General features: G+C 44.1%; 1 protein-coding gene across 1 annotated transcript in view; it reads right to left on the bottom strand.

Annotated features, from left to right (window-relative positions):
* Positions 1-10613, bottom strand: part of VIT (vitrin) — a 112103-nt gene extending 101490 nt beyond the window's left edge. The window contains exon 1 of the mRNA XM_062210178.1: positions 10530-10613. The gene's annotated coding sequence lies outside the window, so the exon portion shown is untranslated. The remainder of the gene's footprint in view (positions 1-10529) is intronic.
* Positions 10614-20415: the final 9802 nt, after the last annotated feature.

The following is a 20415-nucleotide window of genomic DNA, read 5'->3' as shown; positions in this document are numbered from 1 at the left end:
CTCTTCCATGATTATCAGGTCATATTAATATGAGACAAAAATTCTGCTCTTCATTTATGTAGTGCTTTTCATGTCTTGAAGCTTGGTTAGCTCTGTAACTTCAATCTCACAAGATCCCTGAGGTTAGCAGAGAGAGAACACGTGCTGAAGTTTAAGTGAATCATGTGGTCACAGCCTGTCATCTGGCAAGAAAAGACACCCCAGGCCCATGCAAATCTCCTGGGGATTTTAGTCCTGGGACTCTGATGGTCTAACAACTGCAAGTGCCAACCTACAGGCCACACAGGACCCCAAATACGACGTGTAAGACAAGGGCAGAGAGAGATAGAAAAAGACAAAGTGTACGACCCTGGATGAAGCAGGGAGGCACACGCCTTCACTTCTGGCCACTTCCCAGGTCCCATTTCCAGTCGGAAGCAGATCCAGCTGGCTTGAGTCTCCTGTGCATGACAGAGATGTTGCTGGGCCTTTCCCTTGAGCCAGCTTGAGATGGTTTCTATTCCGTGCAGCTTTGATTAAAGCCCTTCGCATGTTTGTTGTTTCAGTTTGGTCCTGTTTCTCTGAAATGACGAGTAGTAAAGTGAAAACACTTAAAATGAAAAGGACGCATGTGGTTGTCTTTTGGTGGCATCAAAGCAGGGGGTCCCTAGAGAGGCTGACTCCATCCCTGGGAAGAAGCATGGCAAGGAATCCTGGGAGCTTTGGCAGCCTCCAAGAAGGCCTGCGATACTGTGGGGATGACAAATGGCAGTGGGTGACCTTGAAGCTGCTAGGATGTCACTGTGCAGCCACTCCACATGTTGACGACAGAAGTTCACAACCAGGGGACATTTGACAATGCTTAGAGACCTTTGGGTTATCACAGCTTGGGCAGAGGACAGGGGATGTGGATAGTCCTGGCATCTACCCACTAGTGGCCAAACATCCTGGAGTACCCAGGACAGCCCCCACAGGAAAGAATTGGCCAGCTTGACTTGTCAATGGTGCCAGTGTTGACAACTCTGATTGATGAGAATGTTGTTCCCCAGTGTGTTCATGAGAACATTATGCTCACTGATGTTCCAGCCCAGAAGCTTCCTGTACGTATCCTGTGGATTTTTTGGACGGCCAGGATGTAGACCACTCAGGGGCTTATTCCCTTCTTTAGGATCACGTTTGATCACTACATATGGTCATATGTAAAATCCAAATGTAAAGATGTCCGCTCATGGGCGATTGGGTGGATGAAAGAGTTCAGCTGTGTATCCAATGACCGATATTTGCCAATGCCATTAGGTTCCTGGATCCATGTGGCACAGTCTACATGCCAGAAAACCAGAAAGGGAAAGCCTTTTTTGGTGCGTGTGCTTCAAACCATCATTTTGTACCTCGTTAAGAACCTGACATATGGCAATGCTTACCGCATCCACAAAGACTTCCACCAATAGTGATTTCTCGTGAGACTGCAAACAGTAATTACATTTCTGAAGTGGTAGTTTAGGTCTTCTATTGCCAGTGGGAAAAAATACTAGTTTGCAGCATGCCCCCAAATCAGCACTGGAGAACTCCCTCCAAGAGTTATTTATCTTGTGTAATGGAAGGGGGCACAAATAGCAGTAAACCTGGGGGAGGGGATGGAGACCTTGAAAAAGGTGAGATGGGCCAGGCAGGGGTGCTCCTCTTAGTTCCAATGGAAGCAGCGTGGGGTTTGAAGGAGTCTTGGGGAACTTGGAAGATGGGTTTCTCATCAGAAACGTCTTCACCTACTGTATCTGACGCCGCAAATCAGCCCTGCCTCCTCCCAAGCCTTCCCCTTGGCCTTTGAGGTTTGTGGTTGCAAGGGGGTTGACTACTGTGCATGTGGAGCTGGGTGTTTCGTTCCATCCACCTGGGATCCCTGGCGTCTCCTGGCCCCAGCACGCTGGGCCCGGGGGGCTGCCTTTGGTCCTGAGTCTGGCCTCCCTTTCCCGCTGAGAGGGGAAGGAAGCTGAGGGCATGTCTGTGAGATCCCGGCCTCCCCATCGGCCTCCCAGTAAAGAGTGGGTTCGTCTCAGATGACAGGCTTCCTGCCGTCCCCAAGCTGCAGGCATGGCTATGGGTCAAAGCGCATTCTTCAACCCCAGCAACCAGAGGCTTGGGAAAAATGGAGGGTGTGGAGGAGGGCAGTGACCGCAGCGGAAGAATTGAGGGCTGCGGATGATTGAATCCCGGAAATCGCCGGAGTCCAGCAGAAACGGTCATTTAGAAGAAGGAGGCCAAATGCTCCAAAGAGAGCCACCCAGACCCATGGTCCGGCACCACCTGGGAGTATGCGCAGTGCTGCAGCAGCTTCAGACGCTCTTTTGTGTCTCTCCTGACCATTCTGGCCCAGCTGCAGGGTGACCTGCTACACAAGGTGGGATCGGCCCCTTTGCCCTTCTCCCTGGAACGTTTTAGCAGTGTAGAGTCCAGCCCACTAAAAACCGCAAGAGCAGTCATTGGTCCAGTGGTTACAGTCGGCAGTTGGGGTACCCGTATCTCATATCAGAGTGCCAGGGTTCCATATCTGCCACTCATTCCCAATTCCAGCCTCCTGCTAATGCAGACCCTGGGAGGCAGCTGTGACAGCTCAAGTGATTGGGTTCCCGCCACCCACGATGGAGACCTGGATTGAGTTCCTGGTTCCTGGATCCTAGTCCTGGCCATTGCAGGCATTTGGGGAGGAATTTGTCTCTCTCTGTCAATCTGTCTCTGTCTCTCTCTCTCAAATGAATATGTAAAATATACCTACCATTTATTGAACTTACTGTATACTTTACACTGCATGTATGTGACCTTATCTAATTAGTCCATGCTCATCCTATCAGGTAAGCAGTGCTATTTCTCAGTGTAAACAGTGGAGGCTTAGCGATTGTTGGTAAGCTGCCTAAGGTTAGAGAACGAATACGTAGCAGAATCCAATATCTGTCCCGATCTCAAATTCTAACCCCACTCAGCGCCTCATTAACCAACTCCACAGGATAGTTTCATCTTCCTTTTTACCTTGATGCTTCTATCCTAGGCTTTTTGAAGTAAGTACTTGATTAACAATAGTTAGATAACCGCTATAAAATACACACACTGGGGAACAAATCTGTCTTGGTTATAAGGTCAAGAGATTTTTCAAGAGTCATATTTGGGCCTGAATGCACCCAGCATTCTCTCCCTCACAAATGTTATTTAGGGTAAAATGATGCACCAGGCGTACTTTTAAGTTTAACCAGGCATGACACACCCATCTAAATAAACACTGGAGTGGATTGTAATTGACTCTGTTAAATGGAATGTTAAAATGGGATGATCCTTTGTGCTAGATTGAACTGAGGCCTCAAGACAACAGTGTGAGTCGCTTTCCCATCGCCAAGTGGTCTCTTCTTGCTATTGCCTAAAGTGGGGAGACCACCTGCTCCCCTTCTGCATCTGGGGAGGAGGAGGGAAAATGCTAACAACTCTTTCTAAAGAACTCCTTGCTCTCTAATCTCTAGCTGCTTCTCTCGTCCTCGACCACCTCTTGAACAGTCTAGAAGGAGGTAGTTGCCCAGGGATTCTTGTTCTTTGTTACCCTCTTTGGAAGCCAACTTGGATGCCCAGTAACCCTTTAGGAGGTGACTGAGAGGTTGTGTGCCGTGAGCTTGGGGCACAGGGGACACGTGATTGCGTGAGGTCCCACAGAGGGGAGGATTCTGAGGCAAGCAAGCCTACATGTGTGAGGGGGTCTGCCCGGGGCGCTTCAGCTCCTGTTTGAGTCAGGTGCACAGACACTGAGCAGGCCAGCACAAAGCTGCTGGACACAGGTGACCACTCGCTGTGGTGGGAGCAGGAACTGTAAACCCTCCACCAGGGCACACTTATTTCATGACACCCAGGGGACTACAGGTGGGAGTCTCAGGTGAAGGGCAGGGCATCTCCACAGAGACCAGGCAAGCGCCCTGTGGGAATGAGAAGCAACCAATGAGCCGGACTCCGGCTCCCAGCAGTGCCAATCTTGCCAGGCTCTCTTTCCTACTATTCCTCCTTGTACCCCCCATGTTACTCTGGGCATCAGGAGGTGACTCTGAGCAGCCCAGGGGAGGAGAGAGAAAGATGCAAGGCAGAGAAAGAGAGGGAATTCAGCCATGGCCTCTTCCCCACTGCAGAAAGCCTGCCTGGAAGCGGGCAGTGAACGCGAAGTCTGACCTGGTATTACATACGTGCTAACCACTGACCTGAGACTGTTTGGGGGGATGTAATATGTTCATGGTCTTTTAAAAGTTCTGATCATGGCCTGGAATACTAAGGCACCTATGCAGGTGTCACTCAGTGTGGAGGCAAGCACTCTGTGAGAGTGGGCAGGAGGGAGCGTCTGGGGACTTGCAGGGAGTTTGGAGGGGCTCCTCCGTGGCTGCTTCTCCAAAGTGCAACCTTTGACCTCCCCACCTCCCCTCCTCATTCAGCCTGCTGCTAACACCCAGCCTCCCCACTCAGCCCCGCTCTGGGCTGTGCCCAGGCTCTGTCCTCTGCTAGAATGTTCTGCCCCTGGGGACTCCCACAGGTCACTCCCTGGCTACCTCAACCCCCCTTTCTGTCCAGCATTTCTTTAGCTAACCATGCCAGGCCAACGACCCCCACAGCTCCCTGCACCCCCCAGTCTTCCTTCTTATGATTTTCATAGCCCATCCCCAAACCAGGCCGTGTGTATGTGTGTGTGTGTGTGTGTGTGGATTGCATGACTTGGATTGGCTGCTCTAGCAAAAGGGGAGTGATTCTGTTCACTCTTCTTCCCAAGCACACGGAATTGTGAATGGCACACAGAGGGCGGCCCAATAAATATTTGTGCTCGCTGTCATTGAATGGTATTGTCTCTGCCTCCCACAATTCCTTTCACCTTCTAATCTGGACAAGCTGACTTGTGCCTTTATGTCCAGAACGTGTTTTCTCTGTCTGGGACACAAAGAGACCCAGAGGAGGGGATTCACTTAGCATTAAGATGCCAGTGGCCTGATCCCTTGGAAACACCACGTAGGGTCCCCTGAAGGAATAGATTTTTTTTTTCTTTTTGAATCTGAGAAGAAAGAATGCAGAAACAGAGCTCCTTCTCACTGTAGCCTGAAGGGCAATTTTTATGAATTTTTACCACATGTCCACACAGAACTTGAGCCTTTCTCCAATGCAGGGAAGGAATTTGAAAAATTTTTACTAGAGTTTTGTCAGTGCAGGGACCCTCACCAGGGAAGGTGATTTTCTGAAGTCCTTTGAGTCTAAAGAAGTGTGACTCTTTCTCTTTGAAGAGCTGCTGACTTCACCCTGCCGAGAAGAGGGAGACTGCTCCTCGGAGGGCCTCTTGGTGCTCCTCACCCCGACCCCGCAGACCTGAAGCATTGACTAAATCAGGAGCTTAGCCAAGAATAACAGAAGTGCCACACTCCCCCTTCTCAACAAACCTGCGTCCGTCTTCACTACTAAGGTGTCTCTACTTGCAGGAAGTATGCTGAGATTTCACAAAGTTTATGGAAAATGTGGAACTCAAAGACAAGGTCCTTCAGGGCAAAACACTTGGATCCGTGCATAGTTTTTTCATAGTACACACTTTCCATGAACTTTTTGAAGACCCCTTGTTTTAGTCACTTGTCTTGGTTTGAAAACTATGTTTTCCAGGATGGTGAAGATTAATTCGGTGCAGTGATGGACAAACCAGGACTGGAGGTAATTGTTGCCCAGGAGGTTAAGAGTATGAACTTAGAGCTAGACTGCCTAGATTGGAAGCTGAGCTTCATCTCTTAATAACTCTGTGACTTCAGACAAGTTACTCAGCCTCTCAATGTCTCAGATTTTCCATCTGTATGAGTGGAGATAGTACTATCCCACCTCATTTGTTTGCTGTTAGGATCAGAGTGGTGGTCAGTCATTCTAACAGTTACACCACAACCGCTACTGTCATCACCACCATCTGGCAAAGTTCTGCTCACTCAGGCACAAATTTAGGTCTCATAGATAAAGCATCCAGTTGAACCCCTCAATAAGTTATTGTCCAGGGTTAACCATGGCTTGATTGTTGGAATTCTGGGAGTAGGACCCTACGAGAGTCTGAATGTTGTATCCTCTCCCAAATTAGGTTCTGTGCTGAAATTCTGGCCCCCAAGCTCTGTGAAGAGATGACAGGGTCCTTAGGGTAAAGCATCATAAGAGAGGCCTCAGAGAGGTCCCTCAGCGCTTCCACCATGTAAGGACACAGTGAGAACACACTGCCTGTGAACCAGAAAGCCAGCCCTTACTGGATGTGGAATCTGCCGGCACCTTGATCTTGGACTTCAAGCCTTCAGAACTATCCACAGGTTACAGCTATTTTATAAGAGCTGCCTGAAGACTGAGACAGAACCACATTGGGTGTGTGCTGCCGTCCAACTTAGTCTCCTAGGGCCCCAGAGCAACGGACTGAATGTGTCACTCACAGAGGCATAGATTGAAATCCTAACCCTCAAGGTGATGGTGGTAGCAGAGGGCACCTTTGGGAAGTTGTGAGGGTGGAGGCCTCGTAGGCAGGATGACTACTCTTACAAAAAGGACCCCAGAGAGAGCTCTCATTCTCTCTCTGCCATGTCAGAAGATGGCTCTTAATGGCCCTCATCAGACACTTGATCTTGGACTTGCCAGCCTCCACAATCAAGAGAAGCACATTTTGGTTGTGTGAGCTCCCCAGTCTATGGAACCCTGCGATAGCAGCCTGAACTGCCCCGGGAGCCTTGGAAGGAGCAAGTCTGTACTTTTGCTCTCTGCTCAGAGATTCGTCAGAACTTTCAGCCCATTCTCGTGAAAATCTTCCAGATTTGGCCAATCAAATGGACAAGGAATGACATCTAGCAACCTTAAAGAGTTGTACAAACAGCTAGTGAAAAAACGTGCACTAGGAACAGACCTACGCAATTTATTAAAATGATAACCAGAATGAAATACAAACACAAAGATGTCTCCAAATTGAATCTACAGCAGACTGATAATTCTTTGTGGCAAGACTGGCTTATAGATTTGACTCAGGAAAGGATTTTGGTCTCCACTATTACAGTCGGCTTGTGTCCCTCAGGGAATAAGCACTGGAATGCGGCATGGATGTGAGGCCAGTCACGGCTTCTGCTGCGTGGGGGATTTGCCCTTTGCAGGTGGCCACATGGTGGATAGTGTTTCCAGGTGGCCCCGCTCGGAACCTCGTGCTGTGCCTGCACTGTGCGCGTCTTGGGCAGCAAAGGCAGTTGAGAGTCACTCAGGATTCCTTTAAGCTCTCCTGTCTACTTAGCAGAAGCCTCCTGGCTGATTAAAAACAAACTCTAAATCCAGTGTCCACAATTGTTTGTTTTATGGATGATGTAACTAACCATAGGGAGATGCCGTAAACAAAACAAATAGTCTTTGTTGTGAACATAGGACTGCCTCTCTGCTCTTCACTTTCTGGTCTGCGGCTGGGAATGCATCTAGATGACCCCACTGATGGAAGTCTTTGCTCGTGTGTCTTCTGTTAAACTAAAATTTTAACAACCATGACTTTAAAAAGGTCACTTCTGATGCCTCACCTAAGTGGTCGTGGTCGCGTGGCTCTGTCTGGACTGGTCTTCTGCAGGCGCGGGGGCTGCTCGCTGCCACTCTCTGGCTTTCCCTTCCTGGAGGAACTTTAGCTCCTTCTCAGCCTCTCTCTCTTGCCCTGCTCCAGCATGCTCAGAGAGCTAGGAAGTTCACTGTTTTTTGCAACCCACAGGGAGACATATTTTAAGGCAGCAAGAAGGGGACCCTGGGAGTTTCTCAAATTATAACCATCACAGAAATTGCCTTTCTTGCTTATTGTGTGCTGATGGACACATTAGCTCAGATCTGTTGATGAAGAGATAACACATAGTCTCTAAAAATTACATTATCAGCAGGTAATTCCACAAATCTATTTGCCTACCGTATCCAATGAATGAATGTTTAAAGGTTTAAAGGTGATTACAAACAACTGGTTTCCCAGCAGTACTTGTTTCTTTATTCCGGTCACAAAATAAGGCAGAGGTTTGTTAACATTTGGAAATTGATGGTGTTCCCAGTCCTGATCAAAGCTCTTGGCCACAACTCTCTGAGTGGACCCCTGTTACAGATGAGAAAACTGTAACTTGCCGAAGTGAATACGTGTAAGAAGTGGCAGACCCTCCTGCTTAACAACTCCCACAAGACCCTTAGCATGATCTTGACCCCACATGGCAGACCTTAAGTGCAGAGAGTTGACATTCCCTCCATACGACGTGATTTGGACAGTCACAGAATCACCTCGGAGAACTGAAGGGAGTCTGTCACACAACCTGGGCTGTGTCGTCCCTCAGTACACTGTGGAGACTTTTAAAGTTATGTTTCTATTTGTCTCGTGAAGGATGCGATGATGTTAAATTTCATTTCAGTGCATGTTAAAGTTTTAGCCAGGTAAACCTGAATAGCTCAAATGCACCATAGGTTCTGTGACCCCACTTTGATACATCTGTGTCCACAGACGTCTCAGCCATGTCATTGGCCTGGCCGTTGGAGTGGTCCCAGTGTGGGATTGGGAGGGAAACTTAGAGATGATGTTGTTTCACTTCTTCATGTCTTACGTGAAGACATGAGGACACAGAGATGTGCAGTAACACCCCCAAGGTCACACAACTAAACATCCCTCTACTGACATATCCGTGAGTTCTACCAGCAGCCACTGCTGCTGGTCCCTGGGTCACACTTCCCAGTGAGAGCAGAGGGAAGTGGCCCATGTGGGCCCCTGTAATGCGGACATTCTAGGGGGCCATGAAGCATTTATTATAAAGCCAGTGACTCCTCCCAATGTGATCTTGTTGCAAATATGTGCGGAGTAAAAGGATACCTTTCTAATAGAGGTTTTCATCTTTCAAACCTTTTTTGAGCCTCATGACCACCCTGGAAGCACAGGCATTGCTATTTCTGTTCTTCAAAGGTGGGAGCAAAAGGTAAACAATGTTCCACACCTTTCCCAAGGTCACACAGCGTGAGGGAGGCTGAGTGGTGCTTGTAGTTTAGGACTCCTGGCTCGACACACTGCACAGCCCGATTCAACTGTCCTGTATCTCACTCAGCTCACTGGAAGAACAGATGGGAACAGCACCAGCTTTTTTTTTTTTTTTTTTTCCCTGTTCTCATGATGCTGCACCATTCTTCAACCTGGTGTATTTTCTCCAAAGGAAACTATCCTTCCTGTAATCAGTAACTTGATGGAAATGATTAGATCTTCAAAACGATATTCACAGATACTATTTCGGGACTGATAGTATTTCCAATGTTCCTAAGGCATTTCCTCCTCAGTGGTGAAGCATATGCTATCTTTAAATGTAGTCTGGGAAACCGGCATATTACAATTAAAGGTGCAGTCCTTGTGGTCTTGTCATTCTTTGTCTAAAGCCCTTTTATGAAAGAGGGTATTTTAATTCAATAAATGAGAGACAGTTACACACACACACACACACACGGAGAGAGGGAGAGAGAGAGAGAGGGAGGGAGAGAGGAATCTCAAGCAGCGTTTGATCCCTCGCTGCAGGGTGTGTTCATCTTTCAAGAGACCAAGGGAAAAAACAACCTCAGAATTTTACCACCAAAACTTCCAAATTTATTGCAACACAACGTAATGGCCAAATGCTATTTTCTTAGCACACACATTTTTGAACAACCATCCTGGCCAAGTATGCCTGGTTTTATTTTCACAATAAACCCAAAGAAAAATCTTGAATTCCACTCTCGATTTGGGGGTAGCAAAGCTGCTGTGGGTTTTCCGGAGCAAACTGTCATGTCTAATTATCCTGTCTTACCCTCTCTGTGAAACCTGTGCTCCAGGCATTTACTTCACGTTTATACCGGTCTGACACAAATCATGCTTAGAAGGGATTTCAGATCCTGTCCCCTTCTGCAAAGTGAGCTACAATGGTAGACTTAATGCAAGCCCCTTCTTGGGCTTATCAGTGAGAGAGAGAAGCATTCTGCCTCCGAAAACACTGCTAGTGTAAACAAGACGCAGGACTGCACAGTTAACCACATTCCACTGCCATCAGTCTGATAAAGGGAAGTCAGGGTCGTGCTAAATAGTCGCTCTTTTAGTTCAGCCCTAGTGCCATTTCTCACACTGCTATTCAGACTCTGCTCTGAGACGTTGCTATCCTGCGACGGTATTCCATTCAGGACACAAAGTTTCTCAAAAGGCAAGAAAATACAGAGACTCCAAGGTACTTTAAATTTCTACACAAATGTCATACTTTTCAACTGATTCTAACCATAAGGAAATTGGTTTACAAAAGCAGTACACATCTTGTTCTAATAGGAATGTCTTAGGGTGATTTATAATTAATAAACACATCAATTATCCGTCACTTACAAGGATGCCAACTCTCCCATTCCAACTCTCTTGAAGCTGAAATTTACACAGACTGATGGCTGGGTGAAGGCACGGATTGTAGTTTCTCAATGACAAATACATTTTAACATTCTTATAATAAGAAGTGGAAAGCAATGCTCAACATAGCATAGTAATTCATCAAACATACCTTGTTTGAAGAAAGCAGTGTGATTTTTTTCAAAAATTTCCCACCACACAGAATGGATGTCCTTTTTTTCTTAAGCTGCTCTGCATCTCAAATCCCATCCAAATTATTCTAAAAAGAAACAGGAAGAGGGCCAAGCACCTTTTCTTCTCAGAGCAGCTAATCAAACATTCCCATCAACCTCTCCGCACTTTGAAAAGCACATTTTACACCACACACACACACACACACACGCTGCTTCTCACACTGGTTTCACTGCTGAATTAGGCGGTCCTCTTTCAAATTTCCACTCCCACTTGCTTTTTTTGGGGCAAGGATTTCTAAATATTCTTTTCTGACCCAAAGCATACATTTTCAGCAAGCAAATTCTCCAGTGAGATACTATAAAATGTAAAAGAGGAGTACTTAGATAAAAGGGAAAATTTAAAAATGTGCATTAAAAACTACATAAACAGAGTCAATTAAATTTTTTCTTTCTTTTTCGGTCACTGGTGAACGGGTGGATTAAAATGCATAGAGAAAGACAACTACAAAACCACCAAGCTTAGTCTGCTGGACTCTCACTTTTGGATCGAAAACACTTTTCCTATGTGTTAATGTTATTTCTTTGTTTTGTTTTGCTTTGGTCCCTTCTGCGTTTTGGCAAGTTTCATGAGATGACGGAAGGATATGCTAATAACAGGACACAAGATTCATAATAGCAGGAAGCCAAACCTGACTCATGTGTCAAAAACTGCTGATGGCTATCTCGTATCATTAGTGAAATCTGCCCATTTTCGTTATTTACATATTAGTGTCATCGGTTAAATCGAAAGGATTCACACTCACAATCTGCATCCACATTCACAACATTGAAAAAGAAAACCGGACTGCGAAGGAGTCTGGCTGGCAGCGCTGGGATGCCCGGTGACTGTCCGTGGGCAGAGCATCTCTCCCCGGCAGCAGGAGGTAGCAAAGAGCCATTCCTCCTCCTGCTGGGGAGTGTGCACTCCCGCAGCTGCACAGCAGAGCCTTCCCGAGGTGCACACAGCTCTCCCGTCCGCCTCTGGGGGTCCTGGGATTGCTCCCTGTTTCCTGATACTCTTTGACTGCTGTTGACACTTTTTTTTTTTATCCTTTCTGGTACAAATCATTTTTCAAACCTGTCTCTTCCTCCATTAAATCCTGACAAAGGATTTGACATTGGTGGTGAGGACACTGCTGCCTTGTGGATGTTGTGTTGTCCCATTCTTTATGGCAGGTTCAAATGAAATCGCAGCCCGAGAATAATTAATAATTATTAATGTTAATATTAATAATGCCAATTGCTGTTTATCAGACACCTTTTCTGGGGATGGTGATAAACCCTTCACATATATCACTTAGAAGGAGTTACTATAATCTGTATTCTACAATCAGATAAAGAAAAGGAAAGAAGTGAGGGCCAGAGAGATGAAGTAACTTTCCTGAGATCATCAAGCCAAAAAAGTAAGATCCGGAATTCCAATTCAAGATTGCCTGGCTCCAGAGCAAAGGTGACATGTCAGAACTTGAAGTCTTTTGCTAATTTGTTTTCTTATGGTACATAGGCAAAATCAAATGTAAATGTATGGAAACGTATATGAAGAGATGCTCAGAGAATGCAAATCAGGATGATGAGAATTTTGGAATTAGTATCGGTGGCCCAGCATCCTGAGTGTAATTAATGCTACTGAATTGCATACTTCAAAATGGTAAAGTGGCAACCTTTGCTACATTGTTTTGTTTTAAAAAATATTGACACTTACATAGGGTGGGGGGAGGTGAGGGAGGGATGTGAGAAAATTTCCACTCAATGATTAAAAATATTCAGGCATTTTTAATTGTGATGAAACTATATAACTGGGGGTGAGTGTTTAGCCTAGTTAAGATGTCAGTTTGTCTGTCTGTCACAATTAAAAATGCCTCAAATGCCTGAAATACCTGGGGTTGGGCCAGGCTGAAGCTGGGAGCTAGGAATTCACTCCAGGTCTCCCATGAGAGTGATGGTGATACAGTGACTTGAAGCATCACTGTCACTTCCCAGGGTATGCATTAGCAAAAGCCAGAGTCAGGAGCTGGAGCTGGGAATTGAATCCTGGCACTCCGATGTAGGACACAGGCATCTTGAGAGACAAACTGACATCTTAACTGGGCTAAACACTCACCCCAGTTATATAGTTTCATCACAATTAAAAAAAAAAGTAAGAAACAAAGAACAATTCCCTTAAAATACAAGCATTGAAGTATCATTTTATTTTCATCTTATTGGCAAGACCTGGACAAAGCTCATGTTGTGGCCACAGGTGCTGCTGCTTCTGGTGTGGACAAATGTGGTTATTCTAGAGAGAAATCCGGAATACTTGGTTGAATTGGATGTGTACCTTAGAGCCCATCAAAGTCTTTCTGGGGTACATGCTTTAGCAAGTTTCTCTTTTTTTTCTTTTTTCTTTCTTTATTTATTTGACAGATAGAGTTAGTGAGAGAGAGAGACAGAAAGATCTTCCTTCCGTTGGTTCACCCCCAAAATGAGTTCACCCCTCAAATGGCAATCACGGTGCCCATGTGGGGTGCCAGCAACGCAGGGGGGGGGGATTAACCAAATGAGCCATGGCGCTGGCCCCCATCAGCGAGGTTCTCGTGCAAAGCCATGAGACACCAATTCCTGGAGAACGCATGAGTTAGGTGGGAGACGCACAGTAGGAAATTCTGCGCAGCAGTTAGAAGCAAAGGACTTGGGGTTGGCCCTTGCTGTTCCCAAGGTCTCTCAGCAGCTACATGACTCTACACTCTCCTCTTCAAGCCTTTGCTCCGACGTCATTCAGGAGTGAGCCCTTTCCTGGCCATCCTATTTAAAATAGTAACCCTGCCCTGCGCATGTTCTCTTCCTCTTCTGGTTTCTTTCTTTCTTTTTTTTTTTTTTTTTTTTTTTTTTACTGAGCACACCCCACTAGAATATAATTTCTAGGCAAGCAGGAATTTGTATCTGTTTTGTTCACTGATGTATTCTTAGCCCTTGAAACCAACACATACTGGGCATACTTTTAAGTGCATGTTTGAAAATACATTAGAATGGCTGCCTATGGGGAAAGGCATGGAGAACTGGGATGAAATGGGATGAAGACATTAAAGCAGAAAGGCCCGGTGCCTTGTGTGGCCCAGTGGTGATGGTGTGGGAAGGGAGTCAACTGTCTACACCGAAATCTGGTGGCAGCAAGGCCACCTATAAAATCCACCAAGTAGGCTGCCTCTGGAGAATCTTTTCAACTTTTTAAAGTAAAACAAGATAAAAATTTTCTAGTGAGTGGCCTTGAGCTTGCTGCTTGGCATAGCTCAACCTCGATTATTTCTAGTTGAAAACAAAAATTATGATGTTCAGTGTTTCCTGCTATTACTGTGTGAGATTCTGTTTTGCTTATAAATCACCTTGGGTTCCTTGATAGCATCAGTTCTTTTCTAAATAACTGTTTGTCATTGCATACTTTTAGTATCCTAGTCTTACACGGTTATCCAGTACAAAAACTCAAATCTCTTTTAGAATATTCTCGATTAAAAGTTTTTATTATTGTCATAAACTTTGAACTTGATGGCTCTTTAAAATACTGCCTCACTTCTTTTCTACTCTAGAGATAGAGCGCAGGCAGATCAGTGCATTCCTCATATCACAAATCCATTCTTTTATGTGACTTTTAAAAATGTAGGATGGCGATTTAAGAGTCTACATAATGAGGTAGCCTTTTCAGAGACTCCTGATGCTTTTACGGTGTGTAGGTATAAAACACAGGAGTTACACCTTTCATAACACAGGCTTGCTCAAACGATGGAGGCTACATCATGTTTGATGCTTCATCAATTTTTCATAGAAATATGATTTGCCTTGAACTCCTCTACAGCAGTTTTGAGACTCTGTTCTCCCTGTGCTTTGATAGACGCTCACTGCAATAACCAGGAGTCTTTTCAGTTTCCTGGACACGGCTGAATGTTACTGCTAAGTACACATGTTTTGTGCACTTTGAATGTGAATGGAGGATTTTCCAACATGATCAGGTTTTGTTAAATTTACAGCATCACTATATATCTAAAGCAAAGAAGTTATCCAAGAAAAAACCTATCTTTATGAAAACTAAAGAAGTCAAATGGGGGCCTGGACAACTTACAGAGATGAAAATATAGGTGGTCCAAATAGATTTTGCTGAGCAATATAAAAGAGCTTCTAATTCTACAAAGAAGGGGGTCACAAGAATGTATCAGAGGGAAGAACTGGATAGGAATTGTTGATCATGTAGCCCAAGGTAAACCCAGTGGAGAAAACGAGAATTCGTTTTCCTTATGCTATCAGAAACAAAGGATGTTAGAAAGATCACTGCTCCCAAATGCTTCCCTAAAACAAATGAGCTGGAACCCCAGTCTCAAGCATTAGACAGCATCCACAGTATTCTAGGCCAAACTGGAAACAAAATAAAGTAGATAAATCACTGTGATTGCAGCAGCATAAAAGAGATTAGGAGACGCAAAAGTTGATACTGGGAACTGGAGTCGATCCTGTGGATCCTGGCATTACGGAGGGCAGCTGATCTGGCAGATTAGCGAAATACAGAAGGACCTTATACAAAACCAGGGCTCAAGTGGTGGGCAGGAGATTATGGGCCTTATATCTCTCTATTATGCTAAGTAAGCACATGGAGTCTGAAATAAAAGATTGGTTTACAGAACACTGGTCAGCTGGGCTCTGCTGATCTAAGCTGTGCTGTGCTGTGCTGGGCAGCTCTGCGCCTCGCCATGGGACTGTGGGTCGGCTGGGCAACCTGGGTTCTACATGCATTGAGTTGGGTGCCTGCTCTGCAGGGGCTGCAGCTGTCCGCGAGATCTGCTCGTGGCAAGACAAGGTTGCAAGAGGGCAATAGGAAATATGTGCAGGCTCTTAAAGCCTAGTCTTATATTTAGCACACTGTCATTTCACGCCCTTTCCATTGGCCAAAGTAAGCTCCATGACAAAACCCAAAGTCAAAGGGCAGGGAACAAGGCCATCCATAAAGAGGTTATGGCAAGGACATGGATAAACAGAGGAGGGAGAATTTGGGACCAATAATTCATTCGCGCACACCATGCCTTTACTTTCAACCTTTGTACGTATATTTTAAAATTTTCTTTTAAATAACATTCAACTGGACTTAAAAAAAAATTCTAGTTTATTAATCTCTGCATTTTATTAGGTCATTTCAATATATTTATATTTATAAGTACTGATATAGTTGATTTTATTAAGTATCTTATTTGCATTTCTTATTTACTGCCTTTATTCTCTTGTTTTCTTTATCCTCTTATTTTCTTCTGTTAGAGTGATGAAGTTTGCCATGCTGCCCTTGTCTTTACTCCCATTTTTGTTTTTGGAATCTACAGGTTGTGTTTCCAAATCTTCAGTGTTACCTTTTAAATTTTAATCTACATATAAAGCTGTAATTTTCTAAAAAAAATTTTTTACTTTTTTAAAAAAGACAACTCTATTTCTTTACTTTTTAAAAAGACTTATTTATTTACTTGAGAGGCAGAGTTAAGAGAGAGGGAAAGAAAGAGAGAGACGTCTTCTATCTGCTGGTTCACTTCCCAAAGGGTCGCAAAGGCTGGAGCTGAGCTAATCCAAAGCCAGGAACCAGGAGCTTCTTCCAGGTCTCCCATGCAGGTGCAGGGGCCCAAGCACATGGTCCGTCTTCTACTGCTTTCCTTGGCCATCAGCAGGGAGCTGATTGGAAGTGGAGTAGCTGGGACTCAAACTGATGGCCAAATGGAATGCTGGTGCCACAGGCGGATGCTTAATCTACTACACACAGCACCAGCCCCATGCTTCTCTTAAATCTAATAAGAATCTCAGGCAACTTTATATCCCCCTCATCTGTCATTAGCATTACCTTTAACAAAATTAGATCACTATTGTTCTCTCTCAAAAAGATTTTTACACCTAAGTCTCTGGCATATTTTGTCAGTATCTATATTTGCCATTGTCTTTCTTTCCATTAATTCTGTCAGAATTTAGATTTCTTGGTGATAGAAAAACACTTAAGAAAATAAAAATTGATGAGTATTTTAACGTAATAAAGTGTGTTTGTGAAACTTTGTCCTATAATCTGCTTTCTTACTTGATGGGGAGATTCTAAACGCATTTCTGTTAAGATCAGGAACTTAGCAAGGATACCCACTATATCTGCTATTATTTGGCATTATACTAAAAATATTAGCCAATGCAATTCAATAGGAGACATCTATCAAAGGAGAAAGAATTAATAAAAATGGAGCAGCACTCTATTTACAGCTGTAGAAGGAGAAAAAGGTTTTGTGTGTATGTTTGCCTGTGCGCAAGGATCTCTTAGCTCTGTTTGCTGAGAAGGCTCAGAAGCAATGCAGCCCCGCTGCCAACATTCACACAGAGGACTGACAGCCCGGTTCTGAATATTCTTCAATGAATGGAACCAGAACTCATTGGAATATAGCTGATTCTAGGTGTGCACCTGGGAAAGTACAGATATGCCTGGAACATTTTGAGGCCAGTAAATAAGAAAATGCTCGAAAAATGATGGTAACATATCAGAAGGGCAGATGAGCCAACTTGAAGGGGCTGTTCATAGATTTATCTGGTAAAATTGAAATACAAAGTAAATAATGCTATGAATAAAAGACAATAAAATAATTTATGGGTATACACTGACATAGAATCAAACCAATAAATAAATGGAGCGGAGCGAAAGCTGTTTCTTCTAAAAGAACTTTGACTAATAAATGAAGAAAAATGATGGAAGTAGAAAATTATTGTTTAGTGAACAACATACTAGTGTATACAAAGATACGATGCACAGGCTATTTATATAGTCTGAAAGTATCTCCCAAGAAAATAGGTGTTGGCTAAACAGGGAAAACAATATCTTTACAAGTGGAAACACTGGGAAGAGAGCACTTAACCCAGTTTACGTCATGAGTGATTGAACAAAGTGAAATCATATGCCTCCCAAGAGGGTGTCCTGAGAACACAGCACCACTTTTGTGGTATTCCTGCCAGAAATGCATGATTGATTTTAATTGTGAGGAAATATCAGACAAACCAAAAAAGAGGGACAATCTATAAATGAACTCGCTGATGCTTTTCAGTAGTGCCAAAATCGATGAAAACAAAGACTAGTTACCGATTAAAGGAGATTACCAAGATACCACAAGTAAATGCAGTGTTATCTTAGACTTGATCCTGGAGCAGAAAATGGACATTAACAGGAAAATTGGTGACATTTAAGGAAAGTCTACAGATTACAAAATGGTGGTGTATCAGCATTAGCTTTCTGTTTTGGAAATTGTACTGTAATTATGTGAAATGTTGCCATTTGGAGAAGCTAGGGGAGGCGTATACAGAAATTAGTGGTAGCACTTTTATAGCTTTTGCGAATCTGAAGTTATTTCAGAATAAAAAGACAAACTTTAAAAAATGGCAAAAGATGGGGGTGAATGGAAAGCTGGATCTGAAATAGGAAGCAAGTTTTAGTAGAAATGACATTGGGTTTAGATCTGTTTTCATGTCTTTTGGGTCTTCAGCTTTAAGCAAGTCACTGGAACACTCAATTTCTTCATTTGTAAAATGAGAAAAATAATTTGACAATTGGGACATCAATGAGATAAAGTCAATAAATACCATATAGTTCATAGATTACTAGCAATTGTTTATTCTTTTTAAAGATTTATTTATTTGAAAGAGTTAACACTGAAAGAGGAAGAGATACACACACACACACAGATACCATCTATCTGCTGGTTCACTTGCCAAAAGGCTGCAAAGGCTGGACTGGGCCGGGCCAGGCAGAAGCCAGGAGCCAGGAGCCAGGAGCCAGGAGCTTCTTATCAGCCTCCCACATGGGTGCAGGAGGCCAAGCACTTAGGCCATCTTCCGCTGCTTTCCCAGGAGCATTAGCAGGGGGATGGACCAGAAGTGGAGTAGCCGGGTCTCAAACTGGCACCCATAAGGGATGCCGGCATCATAGGCAGTGGCTTTACCTGCTATGCCACAATGCTGGCTCTGCAAATTGTTTGTTATTAATGTAAAGATTATATGCCTTGTTTTGGATAAGATCAGAGTATGAAGTATTCAGATCTTTTTCTGAATACTTATTGCTACTCTGGAGAAGTACACAACAAATTTTAAAATTTTCCTGAGTACCCAATCATTCTAGTTTGTGAATCTATGTGAACAAAAAGCAAACAAATGCCTGGCCTTGGTGGGAAGCAATAGAATGTGATACAACTGGAGGTAAATCAGATTCCTTGCACATGCATAAGTGAAGGGCTTGGAGTGCCTTTCAAATGATCCAAAGAGAGGTCTGTGTCTCTTTACAGGAGGGATCCCAAGAATGCCCATGACGTCTGGGTCACACAGATCAACACGCTTGTCATCATGTGTTAGCTGTAATGCAGGAAAAATGGCAAACTACCATTTGGGTAGGTGTGTCTTGGTGACAGCTGCAGCTGGACAGAGGGGGCTGGAGTGGTGGTGGTGGTGGTGGTGGTGTGGGAGGAAGGACTCCGAGCCCCCAGCAGCAGGACAATGACTATGACGAGTTTGACAGGACAAAGTCTAAAAGGGGATGTGACTAAAATGGCATAAAAACCATGGAAGAAATCGAAAAGAGCAGCATTAGCATTACAAATATAAAATGGGTGAAAAAAGAAATCCTGAGTATATTATGAAGTAGTTAAAGGGCAAATTGCAAAATGGGAGAACATATTTGCAATGAATGTGACAGGGTTCATATTCTGAAAACATGTAAATTCTTAACATCAATAAGAAAGTCTCGAAAGAACCACCAGATAGAAAACATAGGCCCATGACATAAACAATGCACACACACACACACACGCACCCTATAAACAGACAATAAACCTGCAGAAACAGTCATTTAACCTTTATGGACTTTAAGAAAGAAAAGTAGTCCTGGAGGTAAGCATTTAGCCTGGTGGTTAAATGTGGTTAAGATACCCACGTTCACGTTGGAGTGTCTGGGTTGATACCCGGTTCTGGCTCCTGGCTCCTGGCTCCTGGCTCCAGCTTCCTGCATAACACAGGTCCTGGGAGTCGGCGGTGATGACTCAAGTAGCCAGCTTCCTGCCCCCAGTGCAGAACACCTGCCATGCAAGCTTGGGCCTGGCACCCCATTCCAGCTCTAGCCCTGGAGGGCATTTGGGGAATGAACCATTGGATGCTGGTACTCCTTCCCATTGTCTGCCTCTCAAACACACGACTGAAAGATAAGAATAGTAAGTACTGTGAAAATAAGTGAGTAAAATGATGTTGAAACACCCTTTTAAGTCTGCTGGTTTGACCCAGATATTTTTCTAAAGAAAATATTCAATACCAGTATGGGGGAAACCCGGAGGTCTCAGGTGCTACTCACTGTAAGCAACTGAAGTTGCTACAGTCTTTTCAGAAAGCAGCTTGGCAAGCTATAATACTATATATATATATATATATATATATATATATATATATATATATTATATATAAGATGAAAAAAAAAAACCTTTGTAGTCTTTGACCCAATAATTTCCCTTCTAGGGAACTATATTAGTCCTTTTTGTGCTGCTATGAATGAATACCACAGCCTGAGTAATCTATTTAAAAAAATAAATTTATTTCTCAGTTCTGGAGGCTGGGAAGTTCAAGATCAAGCTGTGGGCATCCGAGGGCCTTCTTGCTGCATTATCCCGTGGTGGGAGGTGAGACAGAGTGAAAGAGAGCAAGAGATTGAATTTGCAGCCTCAAGTCCTTTTAGAATTCACAAGGGTTGAACCCTTAAGGCTAATCACCTCTCACCATTGTTGCACTGGAAATTAAGTTGCTAATGTGTGTTGTTGGGGGGTTACA

This window comes from Lepus europaeus, chromosome 13, assembly GCF_033115175.1.
Source record: "Lepus europaeus isolate LE1 chromosome 13, mLepTim1.pri, whole genome shotgun sequence".
NCBI classification, from domain to species: domain Eukaryota; kingdom Metazoa; phylum Chordata; class Mammalia; order Lagomorpha; family Leporidae; genus Lepus; species Lepus europaeus.
This window is presented reverse-complemented; position numbering and strand designations above follow the sequence as displayed.